Here is a 22987-nt window from a genome sequence, read left to right as displayed (position 1 = left end):
CCCCTGACATTAAGTCTAGTCGTGTCCGACTCTGGGGGTGGGTGCTCATCTCCATTTCTAAGCTGAAGAGGCGGCGTTGTCCGTAGACACCTCCAAGGTCATGTGGCCGGCATGACTGCTCGCCGTTACCTTCCCTCCAGTAGAAGAGCGGCGAAATCACAAGAGAAACTTCGAGCGGGGGGTCGCAATCTAGACACCTGACAGAAATCAGCGGGGTCCCAAATCCCACCCCCAAAGACCATTGGCTGCCAGGTGTTGGAATTGTGTCAGACTCAAACCTGCGCAAACATATGCTGCTTGCTTTGGTCGAAGCATTCAGCCTTCAAGAGGGATGTATGTATACCTTCAGCCTTGCATATGCATCTCCCCATAGCTGCTCTTAGCTGTCAAGGGGCGTGTGTATGTTATGGATAGGAAAGAGCCGCCTGGTTGGAACAAAGCTGCGTCTCCGCCGGAGCCGGGTCTCTTCTGAACCTTTCTTTGCGGTTTGTTGGTGGGAGGAGGAGGGGGAGGGGGAGGCGGGGCGGGGCCTCCCTCCCTCCCTTTTTGCCGGGGGAAGGCTCCCTCCGCGTGGATGCGCGCGCGCGTGGATGTGTGTGTGGCGCGTGCTGCCGGCGAGCTGGGAGCCTCCCTTCTCCTCCCCTCTTTCCCCCTCCCCTCCGCGCCGCCCCCAGGCCCGTCCCGCCCAAGGCCATTGTTGCCATTCCCTGAAGGAAGCCAACAGCTGGCAGGGAAGTCGCCTCGCCTGGTTCGCCCGGGAAGGAGCAGCGAGAGAGAGAGAGAGAGACTCGCAGTCCGAGCCTGTGTGGCCACTGAGCTGTCAGAAGGGAAGCCGACGGGGAGGAAGTGGTTAACCCCTCCCTCGATTCTCTCCCTCCCTCCCTCCCTCCCCAGTGAGAAAGTCTGAGGCGGGAATAACCCGCTTTGCCTTGCTGCCTCTCCCACTTGCTTTCTGGAGAAAGCATCAGGCGAGGAGGAGAGAGCGGTGTGAGCGTGCCAGGGGAGGGAGGGGGGCGCGTCTCCGGGCAGCCCCTGCGCCTGGCCTGGCCTGGCGTGTCAGCCTCCTTTCCCCTCTGAGCGGCATAAAAGGCGGGAGGGGCGGGGAGGGGGGCCGAGCGACCACGTGACAGCCCCTCCCTCCCAGGCATCCTCTCTGCCCCCCTCCCTCCGGGGAATCGGCACTTTGTTCGGGATCCTGCCGTCGCTCCCATTGTGAAGAGAGGAAGGAACCGCCAGCCCCGCCGGGAAGAGGAGGAAGGAGCCCCAGAGCCCTGGGCTGGGGGCCAGGAGCGTGGGCCGCGGGGAAGTTTGGCCCTGGGACTTGGAGGGCGCGATGGCGAGCGGAGCGAGGAGGAGGAGCAGCGCCGCTTAGCAGCACGGTAAGTCCCGTCTCTGGCCGAAGAGAGGCTGAGAGAGTGGACCTTGGTTTCTCTGTCCCCAGGCGGGCGAAGGAAGGAAGGTAGGAAGGGAAGCGCGCCGAGGGGGCGGGAGGCAAGACCCAGCCTGGGAGCTCCCTGGAGGGGCCGGCGAGGCGTGGGGCCGGCGAGGCCATCTGGCACAGGCTGTTCGACGGCGCTGGCTATTGCCAAGCAGCCAAGAAGAGGCCAGATGAGGCGCCCCGCCGTCAGCTGCCAGGAGGAGGGAGACAGGCAGGCAGGAAAGCAGGCGGGGCCGGAGGGCGGGTGGGATGTCTGCCTGGTCTTTGGAACAGACCGTGACTCAGTCTAAGGTCAGCCCTGGGCTGTTCTGGAGGGGGGGGGAGAAGGAGGAGGAGGATCTCCCCCCCTCAGGTCTTTCTCCGACCCAAACCCGGCTTCGGAGCCCCTCTTTCTCGGCCCCCTCCACTCCACTCGCGTTCCTGGCTTTCCGAGTCCGGCTGGACGGCCCTGCCAAACTGACACGCTCCGCTCCCTCTTTGGAAGCGGCCAAGCCTCCCCCCCCCTCCTTCTGACACGGGCATCGCCCCGTCTCACTTTCAGGTCGGAAAGATTGGAGAGATCAGATTTTGCCAAGTCTACATTTTGCACTCTTGTTGCCAGACTGAAAAAAAAGAGAAAAGAAATAACATCGAAAGAAAACTGTTTCCAGCCAGCCGTTCTCTTTCGGTTTGAACCGCAACACAGAAGAGGAAATGGGTGAAAAGGGAAGAAGGCTGAGCAGAAGGAAAACATTCTGACTCAGCTCGAGGGGGTTGCCCCACAAGAGCACGCGCACTGCGGGGCGGGGAGAGACACACCATTGCTTCCAAACTGGGGGAAGTTAGGCCAGATTGTTGTTGTTGTTGTTGTTGTTGTTCTGTGCCTTCAAGTCGCTTCTGACTTATGGCGACCCTATCATGGGGGTTTCTTGGCAAGATATGTTCACAGGGGCCTTTGCCACCCTCCTAGGAGGCTGAAAGAGGGTGACTTGTCCAAGATCCACCAATTAGTTTCTGGGGCCAAGTGAGGATTCGAATCCAGTGTTCTCACGGAGTTGTAGTCCAATACTCCAACCTATCCATGGTTCCCAACCTTTTTTTGACCAGGGACCGCTTTGACAGGGACCACTTGACCAAGGACCACTTTGACCAGGGACCACTTTGACCAGGGACTACTTGACCAGGGACCACTCTCCAACATTAGTACCAAAAGAGTTATCAATCAGTTTTTGGACAACTCTAGATTCGGTTTGGTTATTTGGGATGCTGATTCAGATAGACCACATCAGCTGTAGTTTCTGATACAGAACATATGCCATCCAGTAGTCACCATCTGCTCACCCACAGTGAACCATATTTAATAATCTAGAACTGATATGGTAGCAGTAATCTTTTGTTGGTAGTCATCTTCTCCCCTCCCGACATCCCAACCTCTTCTGCAGTATAAGAGGGTTTCATGAGACCAGTCACTCTCCTTGCCATGTGGTTTTGAGGTAACAGTGTAGTAATGGTGAGGCCGCGGACCATATTTTCCTTCTTGTGAACCACTGGTGTTCTACAGATCACAGGTTGGGAACCATTGCTTTGCACCATGCTGTCTGGGGGAGATAGGGATGAGAGTACTCACCAGCCATGCCTGTGCCTCCCTGCTGCCACACTGCAATAGAGGAAGGATGACAAGGAATAATTTGGACCAAGTCTAACAGAGTAGACATAAATGATGTCCCACTCCTCTGAGGGCTACTTGGCAGGTGCATCTCGAAACTGAGCAACAAACAGGTACAATACATACTCATAGGTCTCCTCCAGAAATGTTGTCCCAACATCTTCTCATGTCTTGTGAAAACAGCTTTTGGGGTTTCTCTCCAAGAAGGTTGATGGAGTGGTTCAGAAGCCCCACAACTCACAATCTCAACACATCCACAAACTCTTTGCATTTTCTAACTGGAAGAACAAAGGGGGTTATTCCTGCAATGGCCAGAATTTATCCAAACCATAAATCTCAGTCTGAAAGCAATTCCTACCCCCACCCCACCCTGGTTTGGCCTCATTTTTCCATTGCCCCAAATCCTAAACATATAGCCTGGGAAGCTTTGCAAGCCTTCTTTTCTTATCATCACTTCTTCAGGGCTGCAGAATATGAGGGTAAGCCTGGTTTGGCCTGTCCCCATCTCTGCGTAATGCTGGGGCTCCTGAGCATGTCAAGGGGATAAGTCATTTTTGGTAATAGTCTACTGGGATAGAGGCCAAGCCAGCCGAGAGTTGTGGGCACTAAAAAAGGGAAGGAGGGAGGCTGGAGAGAGTGTGTAATCATCCAAAAGCATTCCAGTTCCCGAGGAAGCTGATAAATCATAAGGAACAAGCGTGGCTAACAATGAATGTGTCTCATTCTTCCTCTGGAAAATATCTGTCTTTCTGATTTCTTTTTCTGTCTCATTGTGGTGTGTCTGCTTTACTGTTAGTTTGCTTTGAGCTGGGCTCAGTTGCTTCAGCCTCCAATCTTGGGTGTTTTGTTGTGATTGTGGTTGTTAGGTACATTATTGCTGCATGCCATGCCTGTGATAGCAGGCTGTTCTACAGCCTTGCTGAACAAGAGGCGGGCTCTGCTTCGGAAATCCGGAATCCGCACATAGGAAAGCACAGACAAAGAGAAGTAAAACAGCAGGGAGGAAGGAAGCGGTGGGTGCCCAAGGACCACCCAGAGGAGTGCCGGGATCTTTGCCAAGTTGGCAAGAACCTTGGCATCCCCACTTGTACGCTGAAGACCAGAAGTGTCATCTCTTAAGTGTCCTAAATCAGAAGAGCCGAATGAATGCTTATTAAAAAGGTATTTTCTTGCTTCTCCAAGCATGCTGTATTTCTGCTTAGATTGTAAATCTTTGAGGGTCACTGATTAATCTGATTGTTGCTGATGGCATTGATGTAATTTGTCTTAATCTTGAAGGGTAGGGTAGATGATAAACAAAGATATAAACCAAGGATTATGTGGTTTCCTTTTGAAAGAGAGGTAGAGGGTTTATTGGCTCTCATCTGCTGGGAAGGGTGAAGTCTCAAAAGCACAGCAGAAGCAATGCACAATCCCCTTGCTTACTGAGAGGCTGGCAAAAGGTGGCAACAGCTTGGCACAGCTCCCTAAAGGGAGTTCCCCTTCCTGCTGCCATGCTGATCACCAAGCATCACTGCTACCCAGCTTGGCTTTTCTGAGCAGCACTGCCTGCCAGTTTCCATCCTGATGGCACTTCTTTAGGGGCACGTACTCAGGATAAAGAAGGATAATAGAAGATGAATTTGTGGATATCTGGTCTGCCGATTTGGAAAGAGCTGTGGTGGCAAGGCCAGCTGAGCCTTTGATGGAAATGCCATGACATTTCATGGAACTGATATCATAGCATGCAGATCATATGAACTTGTGCAAAGATCTAAAAGAGAAAAGTCCAAAATGATGAGTTCCAAGATTTTCATCAATGTAACATTTCTAGGTATTTCAAAACTTATTTCTTCCTTTGAGCAGATCTGTCCTTGTATGATCCACTCCCACAAAAGAGCGAAGGATTGGAATGCACTGGGATCATTTCCTAAATATTAGGCTGCATTACTTTGAACTTTTCTCTTTTTGCAGTCATTTTTTTTCCTGTTGGTCCCATCCTTCAATATCATATTGTTGGAGAAAAATCCACATTTTTCATTTGTTATGATCATAACTTTCATCCCCTGTAATACTAATACTTTCATTTTACAAGACACAAGGACAGAGATCTTACATTGTTGATAAATGTGTGACTAATTTCTTGGCCTGTTCCAACCTTCTCCCCAGTCCCCAAAAACCTATCTTAACAGTCAGCAGTCACTCTGAATAATGGAAGACTATTCTGGTACCCAACAGAATGATGTTTCTAGCTGTCTTTAACCAGCCATCTATGGCGCAGTGAGGTATAGTGGTGAGGTTCCTGCTTCTGATCATCACAGCTTCATTCTCTGGTGAGAGAGACTGGAAATGTCATCTTTATGCATCAAGAATGGTAATTGTGATATGAAATACCAGCTGATATTAATTGGAATGTATAAATTGGTCTTTGCCACGTTAGATGCCCTATCATCAGTGGTGTCTGGTTCCTCTGATGGCAGTGGGATGGTGAATCTGCTCCAAGTTTTAATCTGATCTTGAAAGGAACTATCCAAGATATTGAACTCTGTCCATAGGTTTAGCCCATTGGATAGCTGTTTCAACTTTTGGGTAAAAACAAAGTCACCCCACTGATTGGCGCAATGGGTTAAACCCTTGTGCCGGCAGTTTGAATCCAGGGAGAGAGGGTTGAGCTCCCTCTGACAGCTCCAGCTCCCCATGCAGGGACATGAGAGAAGCCTCCCAAAAGGATGGTAAAATATCAAACATCAGGACGTTCCCTGGACAATGTCCTTGCAGACGGCCAATTCTCTCACACCAGAAGTGACTTGCAGTTTCTCAAGTTGCTCTTGACATGAAAAAAACCCCCATTGATAATTGAGCCAATAGCTATCAGTTCAAAGCCCCACTAGGGCCATAGAAATCCACTGGATGGCCTTAGGCAAATCACAGTCTCTCAGCCCATGCAGAAGGCAAAGGCAAATCCCCTCCAAAAACATCTTGCAAATAAAACAATGAGATAAACATTCCATGTTGTATTTCCTGTTAGTCAAGAGAAAGACTCCAGCCCTAGTGTCAAACTTCGATGTTAAGGGGAATCCATATTTCTGTGGATGATTAATCTACACTTCAGTGTAGTATAGTGGCTTGTGGTGTAACCAGTTGGAGTGCTAGAATACATCTCTGAAGACCAAGGCTTAAATCCCCACTCAGCCATGGAAACCCACTGGGTAATCTTGGATGAGTCATGTTCTCTTAACCTCTGAGGAAAGCAAAGGCAACCCATGTTTGAACAAATCTTGTTAAGACGTCCCTGTGATAGGGTCATCTTAAGGTTGCCATAAGTCAGAAATTTCAGGTGGCTTGTTTCTGAATGACCACTTAACATCAATCAGTTTTTCAAAACCCCAAAACTACCAGAATGCTATTGATATGATCGACTTAGCTGCCTGCATTTTGGGGCTCTCCTCACCCTTTTGTGATTAGCATGATGATGTGGACCTGGATTTCAAAATATATATCTGCCAATATAACCTTCCATTTCTAAAAACCCATGACTCCTTAATTATTGCAGAACTCCTGCACCACCTTCTAATCCCAGAATTTTAAGGACAAATATAAATATATAGAAACACGTTAAAGCCAAGAAAAGACTAGTTCAGTCTACTGCTTTACCATGCAGAATCTGTAGGATCTCTAACCTTTGCCAAAATTTCACACAGCTCTCCATGTTTACTAAAAAGTAGACCAAATAGCATGTGCAGAATTGTGAAAAGTTAAGTTTGGGGACTACAATTTTCAGAAATCTGGCCAGCGTGGTCACTGGAGATTTTGGGAGTTAAGATTAAGGCTAGGGTTGGCGGACCGATGCTGCAGAAGCCTTTTTCCATGCAAGGTGTGGCAGTCAGTGGATGGGAAGGAAAAGAGAGACTTGCTGACTCAGTTCAGGGGAAAGAAAGAACAGCATTTGCAGCTGCTAGGTCTACAAAATTATGATTGCATCTACTATTGATTGTCCAGGAAAGGTAAGCAAGCTCATCTGGCCTCTTAAGTATGCAACATGGAAATAGGTTTTGTGTTTTAAGCTGACAAGAATCAGGGATGGATTCCAGGAAGAAGAAAATACAGGGAAAGCTTTATCAGAGGTCTAAAGATGCTGTCATGTATTAGATCAGCTCATCAGGTGAAATGCTGACCTTCTCCAGCCGTTTGCATTTTTAGCTTGAAGCCCTGATTCCCAAGGAGGGAACTGAGACCTAACAAGGTGATTGTAGGATTGTAGGAGGTGATACTTATTTGGTCAAGAAGATGAAGGATAGGCGAATAGTGATAGAAAACGATGTTTTCAATGGGTGGAAGATGACTGTTCAGGTAGGTCTCAAAACTGAAAAAAAAAAACCCTCATTTATGGCAGAAACATTCATTTACAGGATGATGGGTGGAGAATTTTGGTTACAAGACTTTCATATCGATTTGCTTCCTTTTCCTACTTCCCAAGTTCAAATCGAGTGAAAGGGGCCAGCAGTTTTGACCCCTTGATCCTATGATATGGGCAAAGACGTGCACTTCTTATAGTGGGTGCTGTCAGTCTGCTGTGGTTCTGCTTTCATTTTTGCCCTTGTGTAGCTTTTTGAAATCAAAACTGATGTACTTTTGGCAGAGACTGGAATACATCCTTTATCCAAAATGGTTGGAACCAGAAGTGATTTAGATTTCAGATGTTTTTGGGTTTTGGTATACTTATATATATTTGTGAATATGTACATTGTACTGAGGTCGGATCTAAGTCTAAACACGAAATTCATTTATGCTTCATATACACATAATACACATAGCCTGAAGGTATTTTTTGTGTAATATTTTTTATAATGTTGTGCATGAAACAAAGTTTGTGTACGCTGAACCATCAGAAAGCAAAGGGGTTCCTCTCTTAGCTGTCCATGTGGAAATTTTTGGAGTATTTCAGATTTACAATGAAGGGATGCTTGATTTATTTTTACTTTTTGGATGACAACTCCCAATTTGCTTTGTTTGTGACAGTGACTATGCTGGGTAGGGTATTCTGGAGGCTTTCCAAAGTAATTTTTCTGACCCCTGCTTTTTGAAATGTGTCTCATAGAAGAAGCCAGGTGTCTGGGTGGGACCTTGCTTTGCTTGGTCCCTGAACAGTTGACACACACATACCCTTTGTCAGGAATCACTTCCGTAGATGTGATTCAGGAAATCCTGGGGCTGGCCTGTAGCAAAAAGCGCACCAGGTGCCCAGAGCGTTGTTCAGCTGCCAGGTCTCTTGCAGAAGGACACAGGTATATAAATAGACTGCAGAGAGCCCCATATTTTCCTGCTGTCCCTGCTGAGATCTAGAGGGCAGGAAAAAGGTGTTTCCTTTTGGTAAGGCCTGCAGTGTGACTGGGCCTCCGGGTGCCAGATGGGACCAGAGAAGAGACACAAGGGGATGCTGTTTCAGCAGCCAACTTGCAAGCATCTGCTTCAGACTCCAACATTTTGCCACTGATTCCTGTGGGACAGACAGAACCTTTCATGTCCCCAAGAAGGGAATGGTGGAGACCTGATATCTTCTGTCGGCCCTTGGGCCAAACAAGGAGTCAGCATCCCAGATGGCCTCAGCATCTGCCTTGCTTATCAGCCTGAGGGCTGCAGGGAGAAAGCACTGAAATGCATTCCTGGTATAAGTGCATTGGCAAGATGCACATTGATACCTCCTCTTCTTTTTGACAGCTGCTTGGTATAGCTAGCCCTCTGATAAACACATTGAGGAACATTACTTGGGGAAAGTTACTTTTGAGGAGTTGTAGCCCAGCCAGTATCCCCCCCCTCTCTCTCTCTCTCACACACACACACATACACATTCATCTATATAAAATAATTTTAACTGCTTTTAAATTGTCTAGTTTAATTCACACACTTTTAAACATATTTTTCTGTCACTTAAAATTATTATGTATTTAAATTGATTTGAGTATAAGCTGCTCTGATATTATTGGATACACAATCATAAATTCATGAAGTTTGGAAACCACAAGGGCCATTAAGTCTAAGCTCCTGCCAGACATGATATAAATATCAAAATAAATAAATAAATACTTATTATTATTTATTGATTACAGTCAATGACCAGCACCAAAAATGTACAAATGTCAGAATAGGCACATATACATTTAGGTATTAAGAAACAATGCCAAAAGTAAAGATAAAACCCAATATTGAATATGATAGTTAAAACGGTATTAAACATTTATATACTAAAATGACAATGGTAAAAACTGAAATAAATATTAAAACCTTCTACAACTGTGACAGTAACTTGCTGCACAGCTATTGCTGCTGCACAGAAGCTAGCAACTTTAGCGGTCATTTTGGGGTGTTGGTCAGCCAAAATATAATCAACATAAAAACTTACAGATCTCCCTGGTAAACTTTCTAAAATTGGATTTATAAAATGTTTACGAAGGTCTCAGTAAAAAGAGCAGTACAACAAAATGTGCTCCACAATTTCCACTGCCTCAGCGGGACATAGGCATTCATTGTACAGTACTTTGTTAGATATTCCCTTCAGTACAGCAGAAGGGAATACATTGAATTTAGCCAAAGAGAACACCTTTTTATGTTTTGGGATAAGTAGGTTGCCTAAGTACTCTGCAGGAAGAAGTGCCCTTCCATTGTCTTTAAAGACTGGAAGAATAGAGGCTCCATTTAGATAGTTTTGCAGCTCAGTGTCCCAGATATGCTGTCTTATGTTTTCTTTGGCTTTTGTGTAGCCCATATACATACATAGGTGGTGGGAGCTTTAGCCTAAAATATTTAATTTTATATTATTTATTATTTCCCTTATAGGACATAATCTTCACAAGGCAACTTACACACCAAGCCCATAAAGTGTATTTTTTTGTGTCAGAAGTAACTTGAGAAACTGCAAGTTGCTTCTGGCGTGAGAGAATTGGCCATTTGCAGGGACATTGCCCAGGGGATACCTGGATGTTTTACCATACTGTGGAAGGTTTCTCTCATGTTCATGGGAAGCTGAGGCTGACAGACTGGAGCTCATCACATCTCGTGGATTCAAACTGCCAACATTCAAGTCAGCAGTTCAGCTGGGCTTAACCCGTTGCACCACCGTGGGTCCATAAAGTGTGTGACACAACATGAAAGTAAACATATATGTAGTTTGGTGAGGTATTGCAGTGCTCTGGCTACTAAGTCTAGGCAATTATCTTTAAGTTCCAAATCTCAGGATTCTATAGATTAGAATCATGTCAATTAAAATGGAATAATAGCGCCATAATGGTCTGGAAGCCATTGCTGAGTGATGCTTAATATGCATTCTAAAATTCATTCTTGTTGTGTTTCTGTAGGAGAAAGCAATTTTGTGTACATACTGTAGGTGAGTGTTTCAAATGAATTCTAGCACATTTCTGGGTGCTCTTTTCAAGTGGGCTTGAGTTCAGTGGCTTTTCTCCACTTGTTTTTCACTTAACAATGACCACTATTGACAGGAAGCCTTCTGTTCTAATATTTTGTCACTGCTTCAGTCTGAAAAAAAGTCCATGACGAATGTGGACATGGATTGGCTTTGGCTTTCCCTGTGTGATTGTCAGTCCTGGCTCTGCTTGGGTAACCCCGAGCTGCTACTGAAGTTGCAAAGCTTTGCAGACTGAACAAATGACTTCTTGAATCTTACTGGTTAGTCCCAACTAAAGTAGACTCTTAGAATTAATTGTGAATCAACACATAGATAAATCTTATTGATTCAATAACTTGACTTTAGGAAGAACAATAGCAATATATACCCAATATCCATGGTTCCCAACCTTTGTTCATCCATATGTTTTGGACTTCAGCTGCAGCTTCTGAAAGTCCAAAACACCTGGAGGAACAAACATCAGGAACCACTGTTGACCCATGATAACCTGCCAGAGAATCTGAGACATTTACACATTGGTATTTTACCCACATTTGCCTTTTTTGGTAGCTGTCGTTCAGGGATGGAAAACATTTGGTTCACTAAATGCTTTGAACTATAACTCCTATCTGTTTCACCCGGCACAACTAACAATAAGAGGTCATGGAAATTGTAGTCCAAAACATATGGAGGGTTGAAGGTTCCCCAGACCTGCAGTAATGGGTAAAATCAAGTAGTGGATTCTGTAGCAAATACTGGACAAGGGAACACGAGAATTCAATTAGTTTATGATAGCATAAAGTTAAGAATCTTGAAATTGTTTCATGTAATAGGACAAAAATTGCTTGTCCTATAACAGGTGCCTTAGTTACATGATATTTGGATTATTGCAACATGTTCTATATAGGGATACCACCTACAAATATTTGGAAACTTCAGGTCACCCAAAAGGATGCAGCCAAACTAGTGACCAGGGGCAGTTACGGGGAGCACTTAACTTCCTTGTTAGGACAGCTTCTGTTTCTGGGTACAATTCAGAGTGCTTGTTATAAACCATAAAGCCCCATACAACTTGGACTCAGGCTCTCTGAACAGCTATGATCTCATAAACAAAGCTGCCACGTCTTTGCAGTCAGTCCTTGGGTGCATCTACACTGGAGAATTAATGCAGTTTAACACTTTAACTGCCCTGGTTTCAGTGCCATGGTATCCTGGGATTTGTAATTTGATGAGGCACCAACTCTTTCACAGAGAAGGCTTAAGACCTTGCAAAACTACAACTCCAATAATTCCATAACATTGAGGCATGGCAGTTAAAGTGATGTCAAACCACATTAATTCTACAGCATAAATACACCCCTTGTCTCATCCCACAACCCTGGGAGGCAAATTTAGTGAGCATATAAGAGAGAGCCTTCCTGGTGGTGACTTCCAGGTGCTAGAATTTTTTTCTAAGGAAAACTTGTTTGCTTCCTTCCGCCATGCTAAGATATGTTTTAATATGTGTATTTTAAAGAATGTTTTAAGGTGAATATGTGTTTTAGTAATGTTGTAACCCTCCTTGTGCTGTGAGGAGAGAAGGACAAGAAGGGACAGGGCCTTCTCGGTGGTGGCTCCCCACTTGTGGAATGCTATCCTTGGGGAAATTAGGTCAGCTCCATCCCTCTTCTCTTTTAGAAAGAAGCTCAAAACATGGTTTTGGGATCAGGCATTCAGATGGTAGGTTTGGCAGCAATCACAATGTTTGAATTCTGACAAGGACAGGCTTTGGACTGAGTCGTTGGTTGTAAATCAGATTTCGGTTAGTCTGTATAATAATGCTTTAAATATATTTTAATCTAATGTTTTATCCTTTGTATAATGTTGTTTATAATGTGTTTTTATATGTTGTCAGCATTGTATTGCTGCCATTGTAAGCCACCCAGAGTCCCCCTCCGGGGGGGGGGGGGAGTGGGCGGGTTGAGAAGAACGGGGTAGAAATGCTGGAAATAACTAAATAATAATAATAATAATAATAATAATAATATTCATCCAGGTAGGCCTTCTGAAGCTGACTGGTAATGTTAAAATAATTTTAATGCAAAGAATAGTCAGTTCTTTTTAGAGTTGATACGTTTTTCAAATTTCCTTGCCTTTAGTAGTGCTTCAGTGTTATAACTTGATTGCGCTTTATTGTTGCAACTTATTATGGATTGTTTTGTTTTTAATCTCTTCATGAGCCACTTGAATCTCTCTCTGGGGAGAAAGTCTGGATATGAATAAAAAATAAACACAGAAATTCAAATTTTAAGGTTAAAATCTGCTTTTAAACAGGAAATTCAACTTTGCTTTTGTTCTGTTCTATTTCTCTGCTTTGTTGGTAAGCAAATACTGGCAAGGCAAGAGGTGGTATTGGGGCATAGATGGGTGACCTCTCTAAACCTTTCTAGACAAATCCCCCTTGGTTTTAAACCCATGTGACTAGCTTTAAGACAGAGGCATTGTTTTGTTATCCTTTTTCTAGACAATGTCCTCCTTTTCTAGCTTACCGCAGTTGGCAGACTTCCCCCAAACAGATTGATTAGTCCATTAAGAGATCATAATCCTTCAATAATGTCTTGATTAGACTCATTCTCTGGGTGGTTCATCAAGTCTGTTCCATGTGTAGTGCTGTGTTCCTTTTGAGGATTAGCTTTTCATTTAGTATGGTTAGGCAAAAATGCTATGCCCACTTACCTATATTTCATTCAGATGTTTGAAATCAGACTTGCAGGTGATTGCCAGTGTATTGTTTTTCTCCATGCACAGATGGGACACAGGAAAATCATCATCAGAAGAATCAAATTTCAAATCTTTGAACCAATCATTTACAGTCTTGCTTACCTTATATAATTGTTGTATTGAGATTAGAAGGAATGGGAAAAGAATCATGTTTTCTGCCTTGGATTCTTTGGAGGCAACATGCAATATAAAATATAATAAATATAAAAAATATATAATTTGTCAAGCAAACTAAAATGGAAGATTTGACTGAATAATTTCTTCTCTCACTGGGAAGGTTAATCTGCAGATTTATCTTTGCTTCTGCTCTCCGTCTTTCAAGTGAATCTGAGGAAGTGCCAAGTCCATGATTTAGCAGAAAAGAGAGGTGCTAAAGCATAAAGAGATGAGGTTTTCTTCCAATGCCAAAGCCTTTCTGAATGAATAGATTAGGATGTCATTTGTAGGGAAACAGCAAGGTAGGGAGTAGAGGACAGCTGTCTTTTAGCGAAACATGCCTCTTGGGACTGAAATGAGAATCTGGCCTCAATAGTTGAGAAATCAGGCCTAAACTTGATGGCAAACCCAGATATTACAAGGAATTCTGATCCAATCTCCTGGAGTGGATATGCAATGCAGTGTGTCTTTTTGACTTTGTATTTAGTTTATCTGGGAGTAACAGGGAGTAGCTAGCTACTCAACTGAAGAAAACTGACAGAATTTATCTCAGAGAGCATTCTCTTGCAGAATTATTATTAAATGGCGTCCTCCCTTTTTTTATATACATTCATTATACCACAATTGATTCGAAGAGAAAATGTGGAAAAAGCAAAAACCCTTTGTCTGCATTTTCCTTGAAATTCCCCAGACTCGCCAGGAGGGGGAGCAAGAGCCTCACCTTCCATGCAAGCCTAGCCCTTGCCTTTCTTCCTGCCATCACTTGCAATTCAGCCTGGCATCTTCTGCAGCCATTCACTATGAAGGCAGGCTCCTCCCTGAGCAGTTAGTGAATTAAATGCAGTCAGATGATGACTCTGGGAGAGGGAACACGAAAGTGCGGCAGAGTCTCTTGGGATGCAAGGAGTGGGATGGATCAATGATTGATACAGTGATGCCCGCATAATCATGTATTTGATTTAAAAAGCAGTGTAGATATCCTCCAGGCCAGCCAGGCACAGTTGGGAGCAGACGGGTAACTAAGCAACAGGCTCCCGCTTTCAGTCATATTCACATAGTTACTATGTTGTAGTGGCTTGTTTGAGCTCAAATGTCTGGTGATAGAAATGTCTACAAGGCTGCCTTACAACTACACTGTTGAATTAGTCTCGCCTGACACCACTTTAACTACCATGATTAAATGCTATAGAATTGTGGGAGTTGTAGTTTGGTTTTTTTTCCCCATGTCAGGAGTGAATTGAGAAACTGCAAGTTGCTTCTGGTGTGAGAGAATGGGCCATCTGCAAGGATGTTACCCAGGGTTTGCCTGCGTGTTTTACCATCCTGTGGGAGGCTTCTCTTATGTCCTCGCATTGGAAGTTGGAGCTGACAGACAGGAGCTCACCCCGCTCCCCGGATTCAAACCTCCAACCTTTTGGTCAGTGGTCCTGCCAGCATAAGGGTTTAACCCATTGAGACCTGGGGCTCTGGTAGTTTGGTGAGGTACCAACATTCTTCAGCAGAGAAGGTTAAAGAGCTTGTGAAACTACATCTCTCATGATCCCATAGCATCAGGCCAAGGCATTTAAAGTGGTGACAAATTGCATTCATTCTGCAGTGCAGAAGCACCCTCAGATTGCTAAAGTATGTAAATGCACCCTTAGACTGCTAAAAAGTTCACTGCAGAATCATGTTTGGGTAAATCTGAGATCAAGAAAGTACCAAATCATATTCATATTTGTAAAAGTCAATCAAAGTGAGGACTTCTTTTTAGTGGGCTGAATCCAAATGCAAACATTTCTGTGCAGATTCATTGCAAATTTGCACTTGATGGAAACAGAGAAATAGAGAGTGCTTTTCCAAATATTGACCAGTTTTAAACTTTAAAAACAAGTGAAACACTCAGGTGGCAAGGGAAAGGGTGTGTGTGAATTCTGAAATAGTCAGGGCTATCTTCTCTTGAACCACAGTGCATAACTTTACTTGGGCTTTCACTTCCCAGTGCTTTCAGGCAAAAGAAATTGAAGTAAACCATTGCAAGCATACCTGTTCTTCAGTGCTATCTCCTAATGTTAACAATGTTTCAGCAAAGCTCATACAACCTGGCATGGAGTTGGGAGACATTATATGTTCACTTAGAAAATAATGGGTGTTCTATAACCACCTGCTTCTACCATTGTGTGTTCCAATTGTGTAATTCACACCCATCTCCTATTGTACTTTTTGTGACTTTGGTGCCAGATGAACAGAAAATAGAGAAACTATTGTTCATTCTCTGTAGATCCCTAGCTTTGGGATCTATCTGGAAAGTTCCAGCCTAGCTTTCCTGTTCGAACGTATCTTCCCCTATGAACCATCTCAGAGATTAAGATCATCTGGGGAGGCCCTGCTTTTGATCCCGCCTCCTTCACAGGCACAACTCATGGGAATGAGAGGCAGGGTCTTCTCAGTGGTGTCCCTTTGCTTGTGAAATTTCCTCCCCAGTGATGTTAGATCAGTCCCTTCCCTCCTGACCTTCAGAAAGAGAATGAAAACACGGTTCTGGAATCAAACCTTTGGAAAAGACCTATAGTGCAATAGACAGATTGGAATTATGTGCAATGACTGGATTATGTTTACGGATAGCGTGGTTTTATAGTGATTGTTATGTTTTTAAAGTGTTTTAATTTATTTCAATTTTGATCTTAATTTAATTTAAATGTTCATTTTAATTGTACATTGTTAAGGCATTGAATTGTTGCCTATCTGTAAGCTGCCTTGAGTTCCCCTTGGGTGGAGAAAGGCGGGATATAAATACAGTAAATAAATAAATAAAGTGTGGAGTAAGGCCGACTCTCCAGTATTTGTCCCATTCTTCTTCTAAGGAGCTCAAAGCAGCATGTATGATCTCTGGCAACTCAGCCCTGTGAGATAAATTGTGCTGGTAGAGACTAGATCTTGATTACCCAATGCAATACATAACAGTATATAATTTTGAATGTTGGTTCTCCCAAAGTTTGGCATTCTACTACTCTTTCTGTGCATATCTGGCATTTACAGCAAAATCAGTGACTCTGGATTGAGCCCAGAGACCTTTTTAGAGAACCTTCTATGTATCCCACTGGAGAAATATGTCAGCATATGAATGGAAAGTGTAGCATCAGAGACTCTTGTATTTCAGGTGCCAGAACAGGTGTATGGCAAAATGTCTGAGAGTTAAATTTACTTCATCATGTACACTTCGTACACATATTAATGGGATAGGCAAAGGTTTTTTCAGGTCTCTGTGCAAATATGAATGATTTCCTTGCAGTGCACAATGAAAACCCTAACTTTAACACAATGGTTCTGTTTTCAGTACTTCATCTAAAGGGCAGCTTTGCCAGAAAGCTCTGCTTAAGCAGCAGTGTTTTAAAAACAGACGAAGAGGAAAGCAGGCAGGCAGGCAACCAGGAAATTGAAACATTCTTTTCTTCATCCAGAGGCTGAGAGAATGCATATTGAGTATGATCTAGGTTGGCTTGTGGAGAGATATACAGGGCTTGAAAGCAAACTCTCCAAATGGATGTAGTTTCTATAATGCAATATATACAAAGAAGAAGCTGGCTAGAGAATGTAGGATGGATGGGCAAAGTAAGTAATAAGAGAATGTACAAAAAAGTGTAGACTTCCTACAAAACCTCATTCCTGAGTAAGGTGAATTTGACCAGGCCGGGGGGGGGGGGGGGCATGACGACTGAAGGTTATGTATTAATTCAATCCATTTTATCCCACTTTTCCTGCAGAAAGCTTAGGCTGCTTTACATGGTTCCTGCCCCCTTATCCTCACAACTACCTGCAAAGTAGGCTACGATGAGTGAAAGTGATTGGGCCAAGGCAGACTTGGATTTAGGTTGTCTATGTTCTGATTCAATTATTTGAATTCTTCCCCCTGCTGTTTTTAAAACCACTTGGCAACAGCTCTCTCATGTTTCAAACATGAACCTTTCTTAGTTTAGCATGGCAATAACAGATTTAGTCATGCTTAAACTGCATGGAAGTGCAATATGAGTAATTCCAGACCTAACCAATCACTGAATTGTTGCTCAGTCGAGCCCAATTCAAATTTACTTGATATTGGAGTTGGACAGAGAATTTCGTCCTCCATTGGAAGGAATTCATGTGACTGAGGATGTTTGAATGTGTTCCTTAGGCTTTCATGGGAAGGGTTCTCAGTAGACTTAGCTTTCAGTCCGGAGATCTGATGTGATCAATACTGATTTCCTTGTTACAATTTTATTCTACCATCCCTTTATATCATAGAGCTAGAAGGGCTCCCGTGGGGCATCAAGTCTACCCCCCTGCTATGTACAGACCTCCAGCTGAAGCAGATAGCTGTCCATAGCTTCTTTCTGATGACACCTGAAGAAGGAGACCCTATCACCTTTGAATTCTGTTCTGATCTTCCAATGGGATAGTGATTCCTCCCAATTTTGTGTCAACTACAAACTTGATAAGGACTATCTCCAATTCATAATCTAAGAGCTATTGATAAAAATATTGAAGAGTGCTGGCTCAGTGATACTCCACTGATGATAGCTCTTTGAATGCAGTTTGCCAACCAGTTATGGAGCCACTTGACAGTGTTTCCATGTATTGCATGTTTAATGAATGACCTCAAGATGGCATACATGACTCTTCTCACAGCAACTTAAGGAGAACCGGGCTGTGGTGCAGCTAGTTAGTAGCCAGCTGCATTAAATCACTACTGATCGAGAAGTCATGTGTTTGAAGCCAGTCTGGGTTGGAGTGTGTTCCTGACCATTAATAGTCTAGCTTGTTGTTGACCTATGCAGCCTGAAAGACAGTTGCATCTGTCAAGTAGGAAATTTAGGTACTGCTTTATGCAGGGAGGCTAATTAAACCAACTTATGACACCATAAAATCTTCCAGCAGCATGCGTAAGAATTAGGAAGTACTCCATCAAGGACTCAGTGTCACAAGTGGACAGGGAAGCGGCAGCTCCCCCTGTGGTCAGAATCGAGCATACCCTCATGAAGCCAGAAAACTGGAATGTTAAATTGCCTTTGTGTCTATCTATATATGTTGTATGTCTAATGACATTAATGTTTGCAACGTATTCGCACATTGTAATCTGCCCCGAGTCCTCTGCGGGGTGAGAAGGGTGGAATATAAATACTGTAAATAAATAAATAAAATAAATAATAAATAAATTTGAATAGGATTGAGAGGAGGGGGGAGAGAGCTCCTATTTCAGGGTGTGTGTAGACAGTGGGAAGATAAATTTAATATTTTCTCAACTGGTTGTACATGCTGTCATGTTTTTGTTGACAATTTAACACTTAAACATAAATGGATCCTAAAAGTATTTTTCATACAACTATTTGTAGAAGTGAGAAGAATGTTGTGTTGCATTTTTGTGGTTCCCTTTGTTTGCTTAACCTGCAGTGCTCCAGCAGGTGGCAGCACCTTTGTACACAACAAATTCAGTTGAGGTTCAATCAGCCACCAAAACTGCCAGAATAAAGCACCACAGTGGGCCATTGGCATCTGCTGGATTTGGTTGTAGTAGGATGGATGCTCAGGACCAATTATATACAATGCCATAGTTAAATGCTTCTCTTATATACAATGGAAAAGTCAATGTTTGGTTTTAAAGAATATTTTTAAGCTGTTGATGGTTGAATCTGTGAATGCAGACTCAATGGATATAGAGAGCCAACTGAGCTTTAGAGCACTTTCATGTCATTGGTGGAAACAACTTCCAGGGTTTTGGTTTGGTTTCTTTGGATGTTCATTCCATACCCAGGGAAATCCTTTCAAAAAGCCAGGAATATGCACAAGGTACTATTCAACTGCATTGCTAGTTCCGTGAAATGACAGGATTTAAATCCAATTGATTGCATTTTGTGGAGTAAATGCTACATTTCTTGAAGCTGATGCTGAAACTGATTTGACAGATGTTTGCAAAGCTGTACTAAGTGCTGATTTAATTTGATTTTTGAAAAATGTTTTTAAGCTACTTGGCTATTCTCAATTAAAAACAAAAGACCAATTTGGTTGTTAATAGTTGATCGTAAAGAAGCATGCAACAGAAAGCAAAATGTTGATGGAAATGGTTGTAAATGTCACTGTGCTAACCCACTAGGTGGCAAATTGTGCTCGATCTACTTCTGATCCTTTAATAATTCGCATGTATTCAGGAAATGCCCAACACAATTTTCTGCATGTAAGACCTGTATTACAATGTCTGCAGTTTTTTTAAAGGAGTGTTAAGAACCATTTTGTGCTGCAATATTACTCTAAATCTAAATAGCCTAAATAATTGGGGGGGGGGGGGGGACGACCATCTTGCCCTACTTGGTAAGCCCTGCCAGGTGGCGGGAAGAACTTTTATCTATATATATAAATTTGTTAGGGGCATCCAACGAGGAAACAAAACTCAAAAACCCCCCAACGAAACTTAACCAAAATTCCCATGCCCATAACACAACCCACAAGGTACAAACATATCTACTCAAAATGAAAAACAACACAACAACACACTCACAAAACGGCAAAACAATAAAACTCAAAAATCCCCCAACGAAACTTAACCAAAATCCCTGTGCCCATAACACAACCCACAAGGTACAAACATGTCTACTCAAAATGAAAAACAACACAACAACACACTCACAAAACGGCAAAACAACAAAACTCAAAACCCCCCCAATGAAACTTAACTAAAATCCCCATGCCCATAACACAACCCACAAGGTACAAACATATCTACTCAAAATGAAAAACAACACAACAGCACACTCACAGAACGGCAAAACAACAAAACTCAAAAATCCCCCAACGAAACTTAACCAAAATCCCCGTGCCCATAACACAACCCACAAGGTACAAACATACCTACTCAAAATGAAAAACAACACAACAATACACTCACAAAACGGCAAAACAACAAAACTCAAAAATCCCCCAACGAAACTTAACCAAAATCCCCGTGCCCATAACACAACCCACAAGGTACAAACATATCTACTCAAAATGAAAAACAACACAACAACACACTCACAAAACGGCAAAACAATAAAACTCAAAAATCCCCCAACGAAACTTAACCAAAATCCCCATGCCCATAATACAACCCACAAGGTACAAACATATCTACTCAAAATGAAAAACAACACAACAACACACTCACAAAACGGCAAAACAATAAAACTCAAAAATCCCCCAACGAAACTTAACCAAAATCCCCGTGCCCATAACACAACCCACAAGGTACAAACATATCTACTCAAAATGAAAAACAACACAACAACACACTCACAAAACGGCAAAACAATAAAACTCAAAAATCCCCCAACGAAACTTAACCAAAATCCCCGTGCCCATAACACAACCCACAAGGTACAAACATATCTACTCAAAATGAAAAACAACACAACAACACACTCACAAAACGGCAAAACAATAAAACTCAAAACCCCCCCAATGAAACTTAACTAAAATCCCCATGCCCATAACACAACCCACAAGGTACAAACATATCTACTCAAAATGAAAAACAACACAACAGCACACTCACAGAACGGCAAAACAACAAAACTCAAAAATCCCCCAACGAAACTTAACCAAAATCCCCGTGCCCATAACACAACCCACAAGGTACAAACGTACCTACTCAAAATGAAAAACAACACAACAACACACTCACAAAACGGCAAAACAATAAAACTCAAAAATCCCCCAACGAAACTTAACCAAAATCCCCGTGCCCATAACACAACCCACAAGGTACAAACATATCTACTCAAAATGAAAAACAACACAACAACACACTCACAAAACGGCAAAACAATAAAACTCAAAACCCCCCCAACGAAACTTAACCAAAATCCCCATGCCCATAACACAACCCACAAGGTACAAACATATCTACTCAAAATGAAAAACAACACAACAACACACTCACAAAACGGCAAAACAATAAAACTCAAACCCCCCCCCCCCAATGAAACTTAACTAAAATCCCCATGCCCATAACACAACCCACAAGGTACAAACATATCTACTCAAAATGAAAAACAACACAACAGCACACTCACAGAACGGCAAAACAACAAAACTCAAAAATCCCCCAACGAAACTTAACTAAAATCCCCGTGCCCATAACACAACCCACAAGGTACAAACATATCTACTCAAAATGAAAAACAACACAACAACACACTCACAAAACGGCAAAACAACAAAACTCAAAAATCCCCCAACGAAACTTAACCAAAATCCCCGTGCCCATAACACAACCCACAAGGTACAAACATATCTACTCAAAATGAAAAACAACACAACAACACACTCACAAAACGGCAAAACAACAAAACTCAAAAATCCCCCAACGAAACTTAACTAAAATCCCCGTGCCCATAACACAACCCACAAGGTACAAACATATCTACTCAAAATGAAAAACAACACAACAACACACTCACAAAACGGCAAAACAACAAAACTCAAAAATCCCCCAACGAAACTTAACCAAAATCCCCGTGCCCATAACACAACCCACAAGGTACAAACATATCTACTCAAAATGAAAAACAACACAACAACACACTCACAAAACGGCAAAACAACAAAACTCAAAAATCCCCCAACGAAACTTAACTAAAATCCCCGTGCCCATAACACAACCCACAAGGTACAAACATATCTACTCAAAATGAAAAACAACACAGCAACACACTCACAAAACGGCAAAAGAACAAAACTCAAAAAAAACCCAACGAAACTTAACCAAAATTCCCATGCCCATAACACAACCCACAAGGTACAAACATATCTACTCAAAATGAAAAACAACACAACACACTCACAGAACGGCAAAACAACTGAGCATGCGCATTGGCGCCCAGCCGCAAGTTCCATCGCGCACACACATGGCCTTCCGGCCAACATTCCCTCTGCGGAAACCATGCCCACTACAAGCCCCGCCGCGCTGCTTCCCGCACACACACACCCCCTGCCGCACACACACACGCAACCCCACGCTCCATCACTCCCCCCGCCGCCGCACACACACACGCAACCCCACGCTCCATCACTCCCCCCACTGCCGCACACACACGCAACCCCACTCCCCCCGCCGCCGCACACACACACGCAACCCCAGGCTCCATCACTCCCCCCGCCGCCGCACACACACACGCAACCCCATGCTCCATCACTCCCCTGCCCCAATCTTACCTCCTTTTACTTCAGGCCACCTCCAAACCCCACCCTGCCCCTTCCCGCACTGTCAAAATCTAGGAAAGACAGGAAGGAAGGAAAGAAGGAAGAAAGAGAAAGGGAGGTAAAGAAAAAGGGGTAAGGAAGGAAAGTTAGAGGAAGAAGAAAAGGAAAGAAAAGGAAAGATGGAAGGAAAGAAAAGAGAGACAGCAGAAGAGAAAGAAAAAGGGGGAAGGAAGGAAAGAGATAGAGAAAGAAGAGGAGAAGGAAAGATGGGAAGGAAGGAAGGAAGGAAGGAAGGAAGGAAGGAAGGAAGGAGGGAGGGAGGGAGGGAGGGAGGGAGGGAGGGAGGGAGGGAGGGAGGGAAAGAAGGAGAGAAAGAGGGAAGATTGGTCACAGCAACACGTGGCGGGTAAAGGTTGTTATT

At 43.4% G+C, this 22987-nt stretch overlaps 1 protein-coding gene across 8 annotated transcripts in view; it reads left to right on the top strand.

Moving 5' to 3' along the window:
* The first annotated feature begins 887 nt into the window (after nt 1-887).
* NAV1 (neuron navigator 1) overlaps nt 888-22987 on the top strand; it is a 340794-nt gene continuing 318694 nt past the window's right edge. For 6 of the 8 annotated variants that reach the window (XM_067468119.1, XM_067468118.1, XM_067468117.1 and 3 more), the window contains exon 1: nt 888-1379. The gene's annotated coding sequence lies outside the window, so the exon portion shown is untranslated. Of the gene's footprint in view, nt 1380-4225; nt 4245-22987 lie in introns of those variants that run through there. The other 2 variants (XM_060772504.2, XM_067468114.1) reach the window with 2 other exon arrangements.

Source organism: Anolis sagrei, chromosome 4 (genome assembly GCF_037176765.1).
Source record: "Anolis sagrei isolate rAnoSag1 chromosome 4, rAnoSag1.mat, whole genome shotgun sequence".
Taxonomy (NCBI): Eukaryota; Metazoa; Chordata; class Lepidosauria; order Squamata; family Dactyloidae; genus Anolis; species Anolis sagrei.
This window is presented reverse-complemented; position numbering and strand designations above follow the sequence as displayed.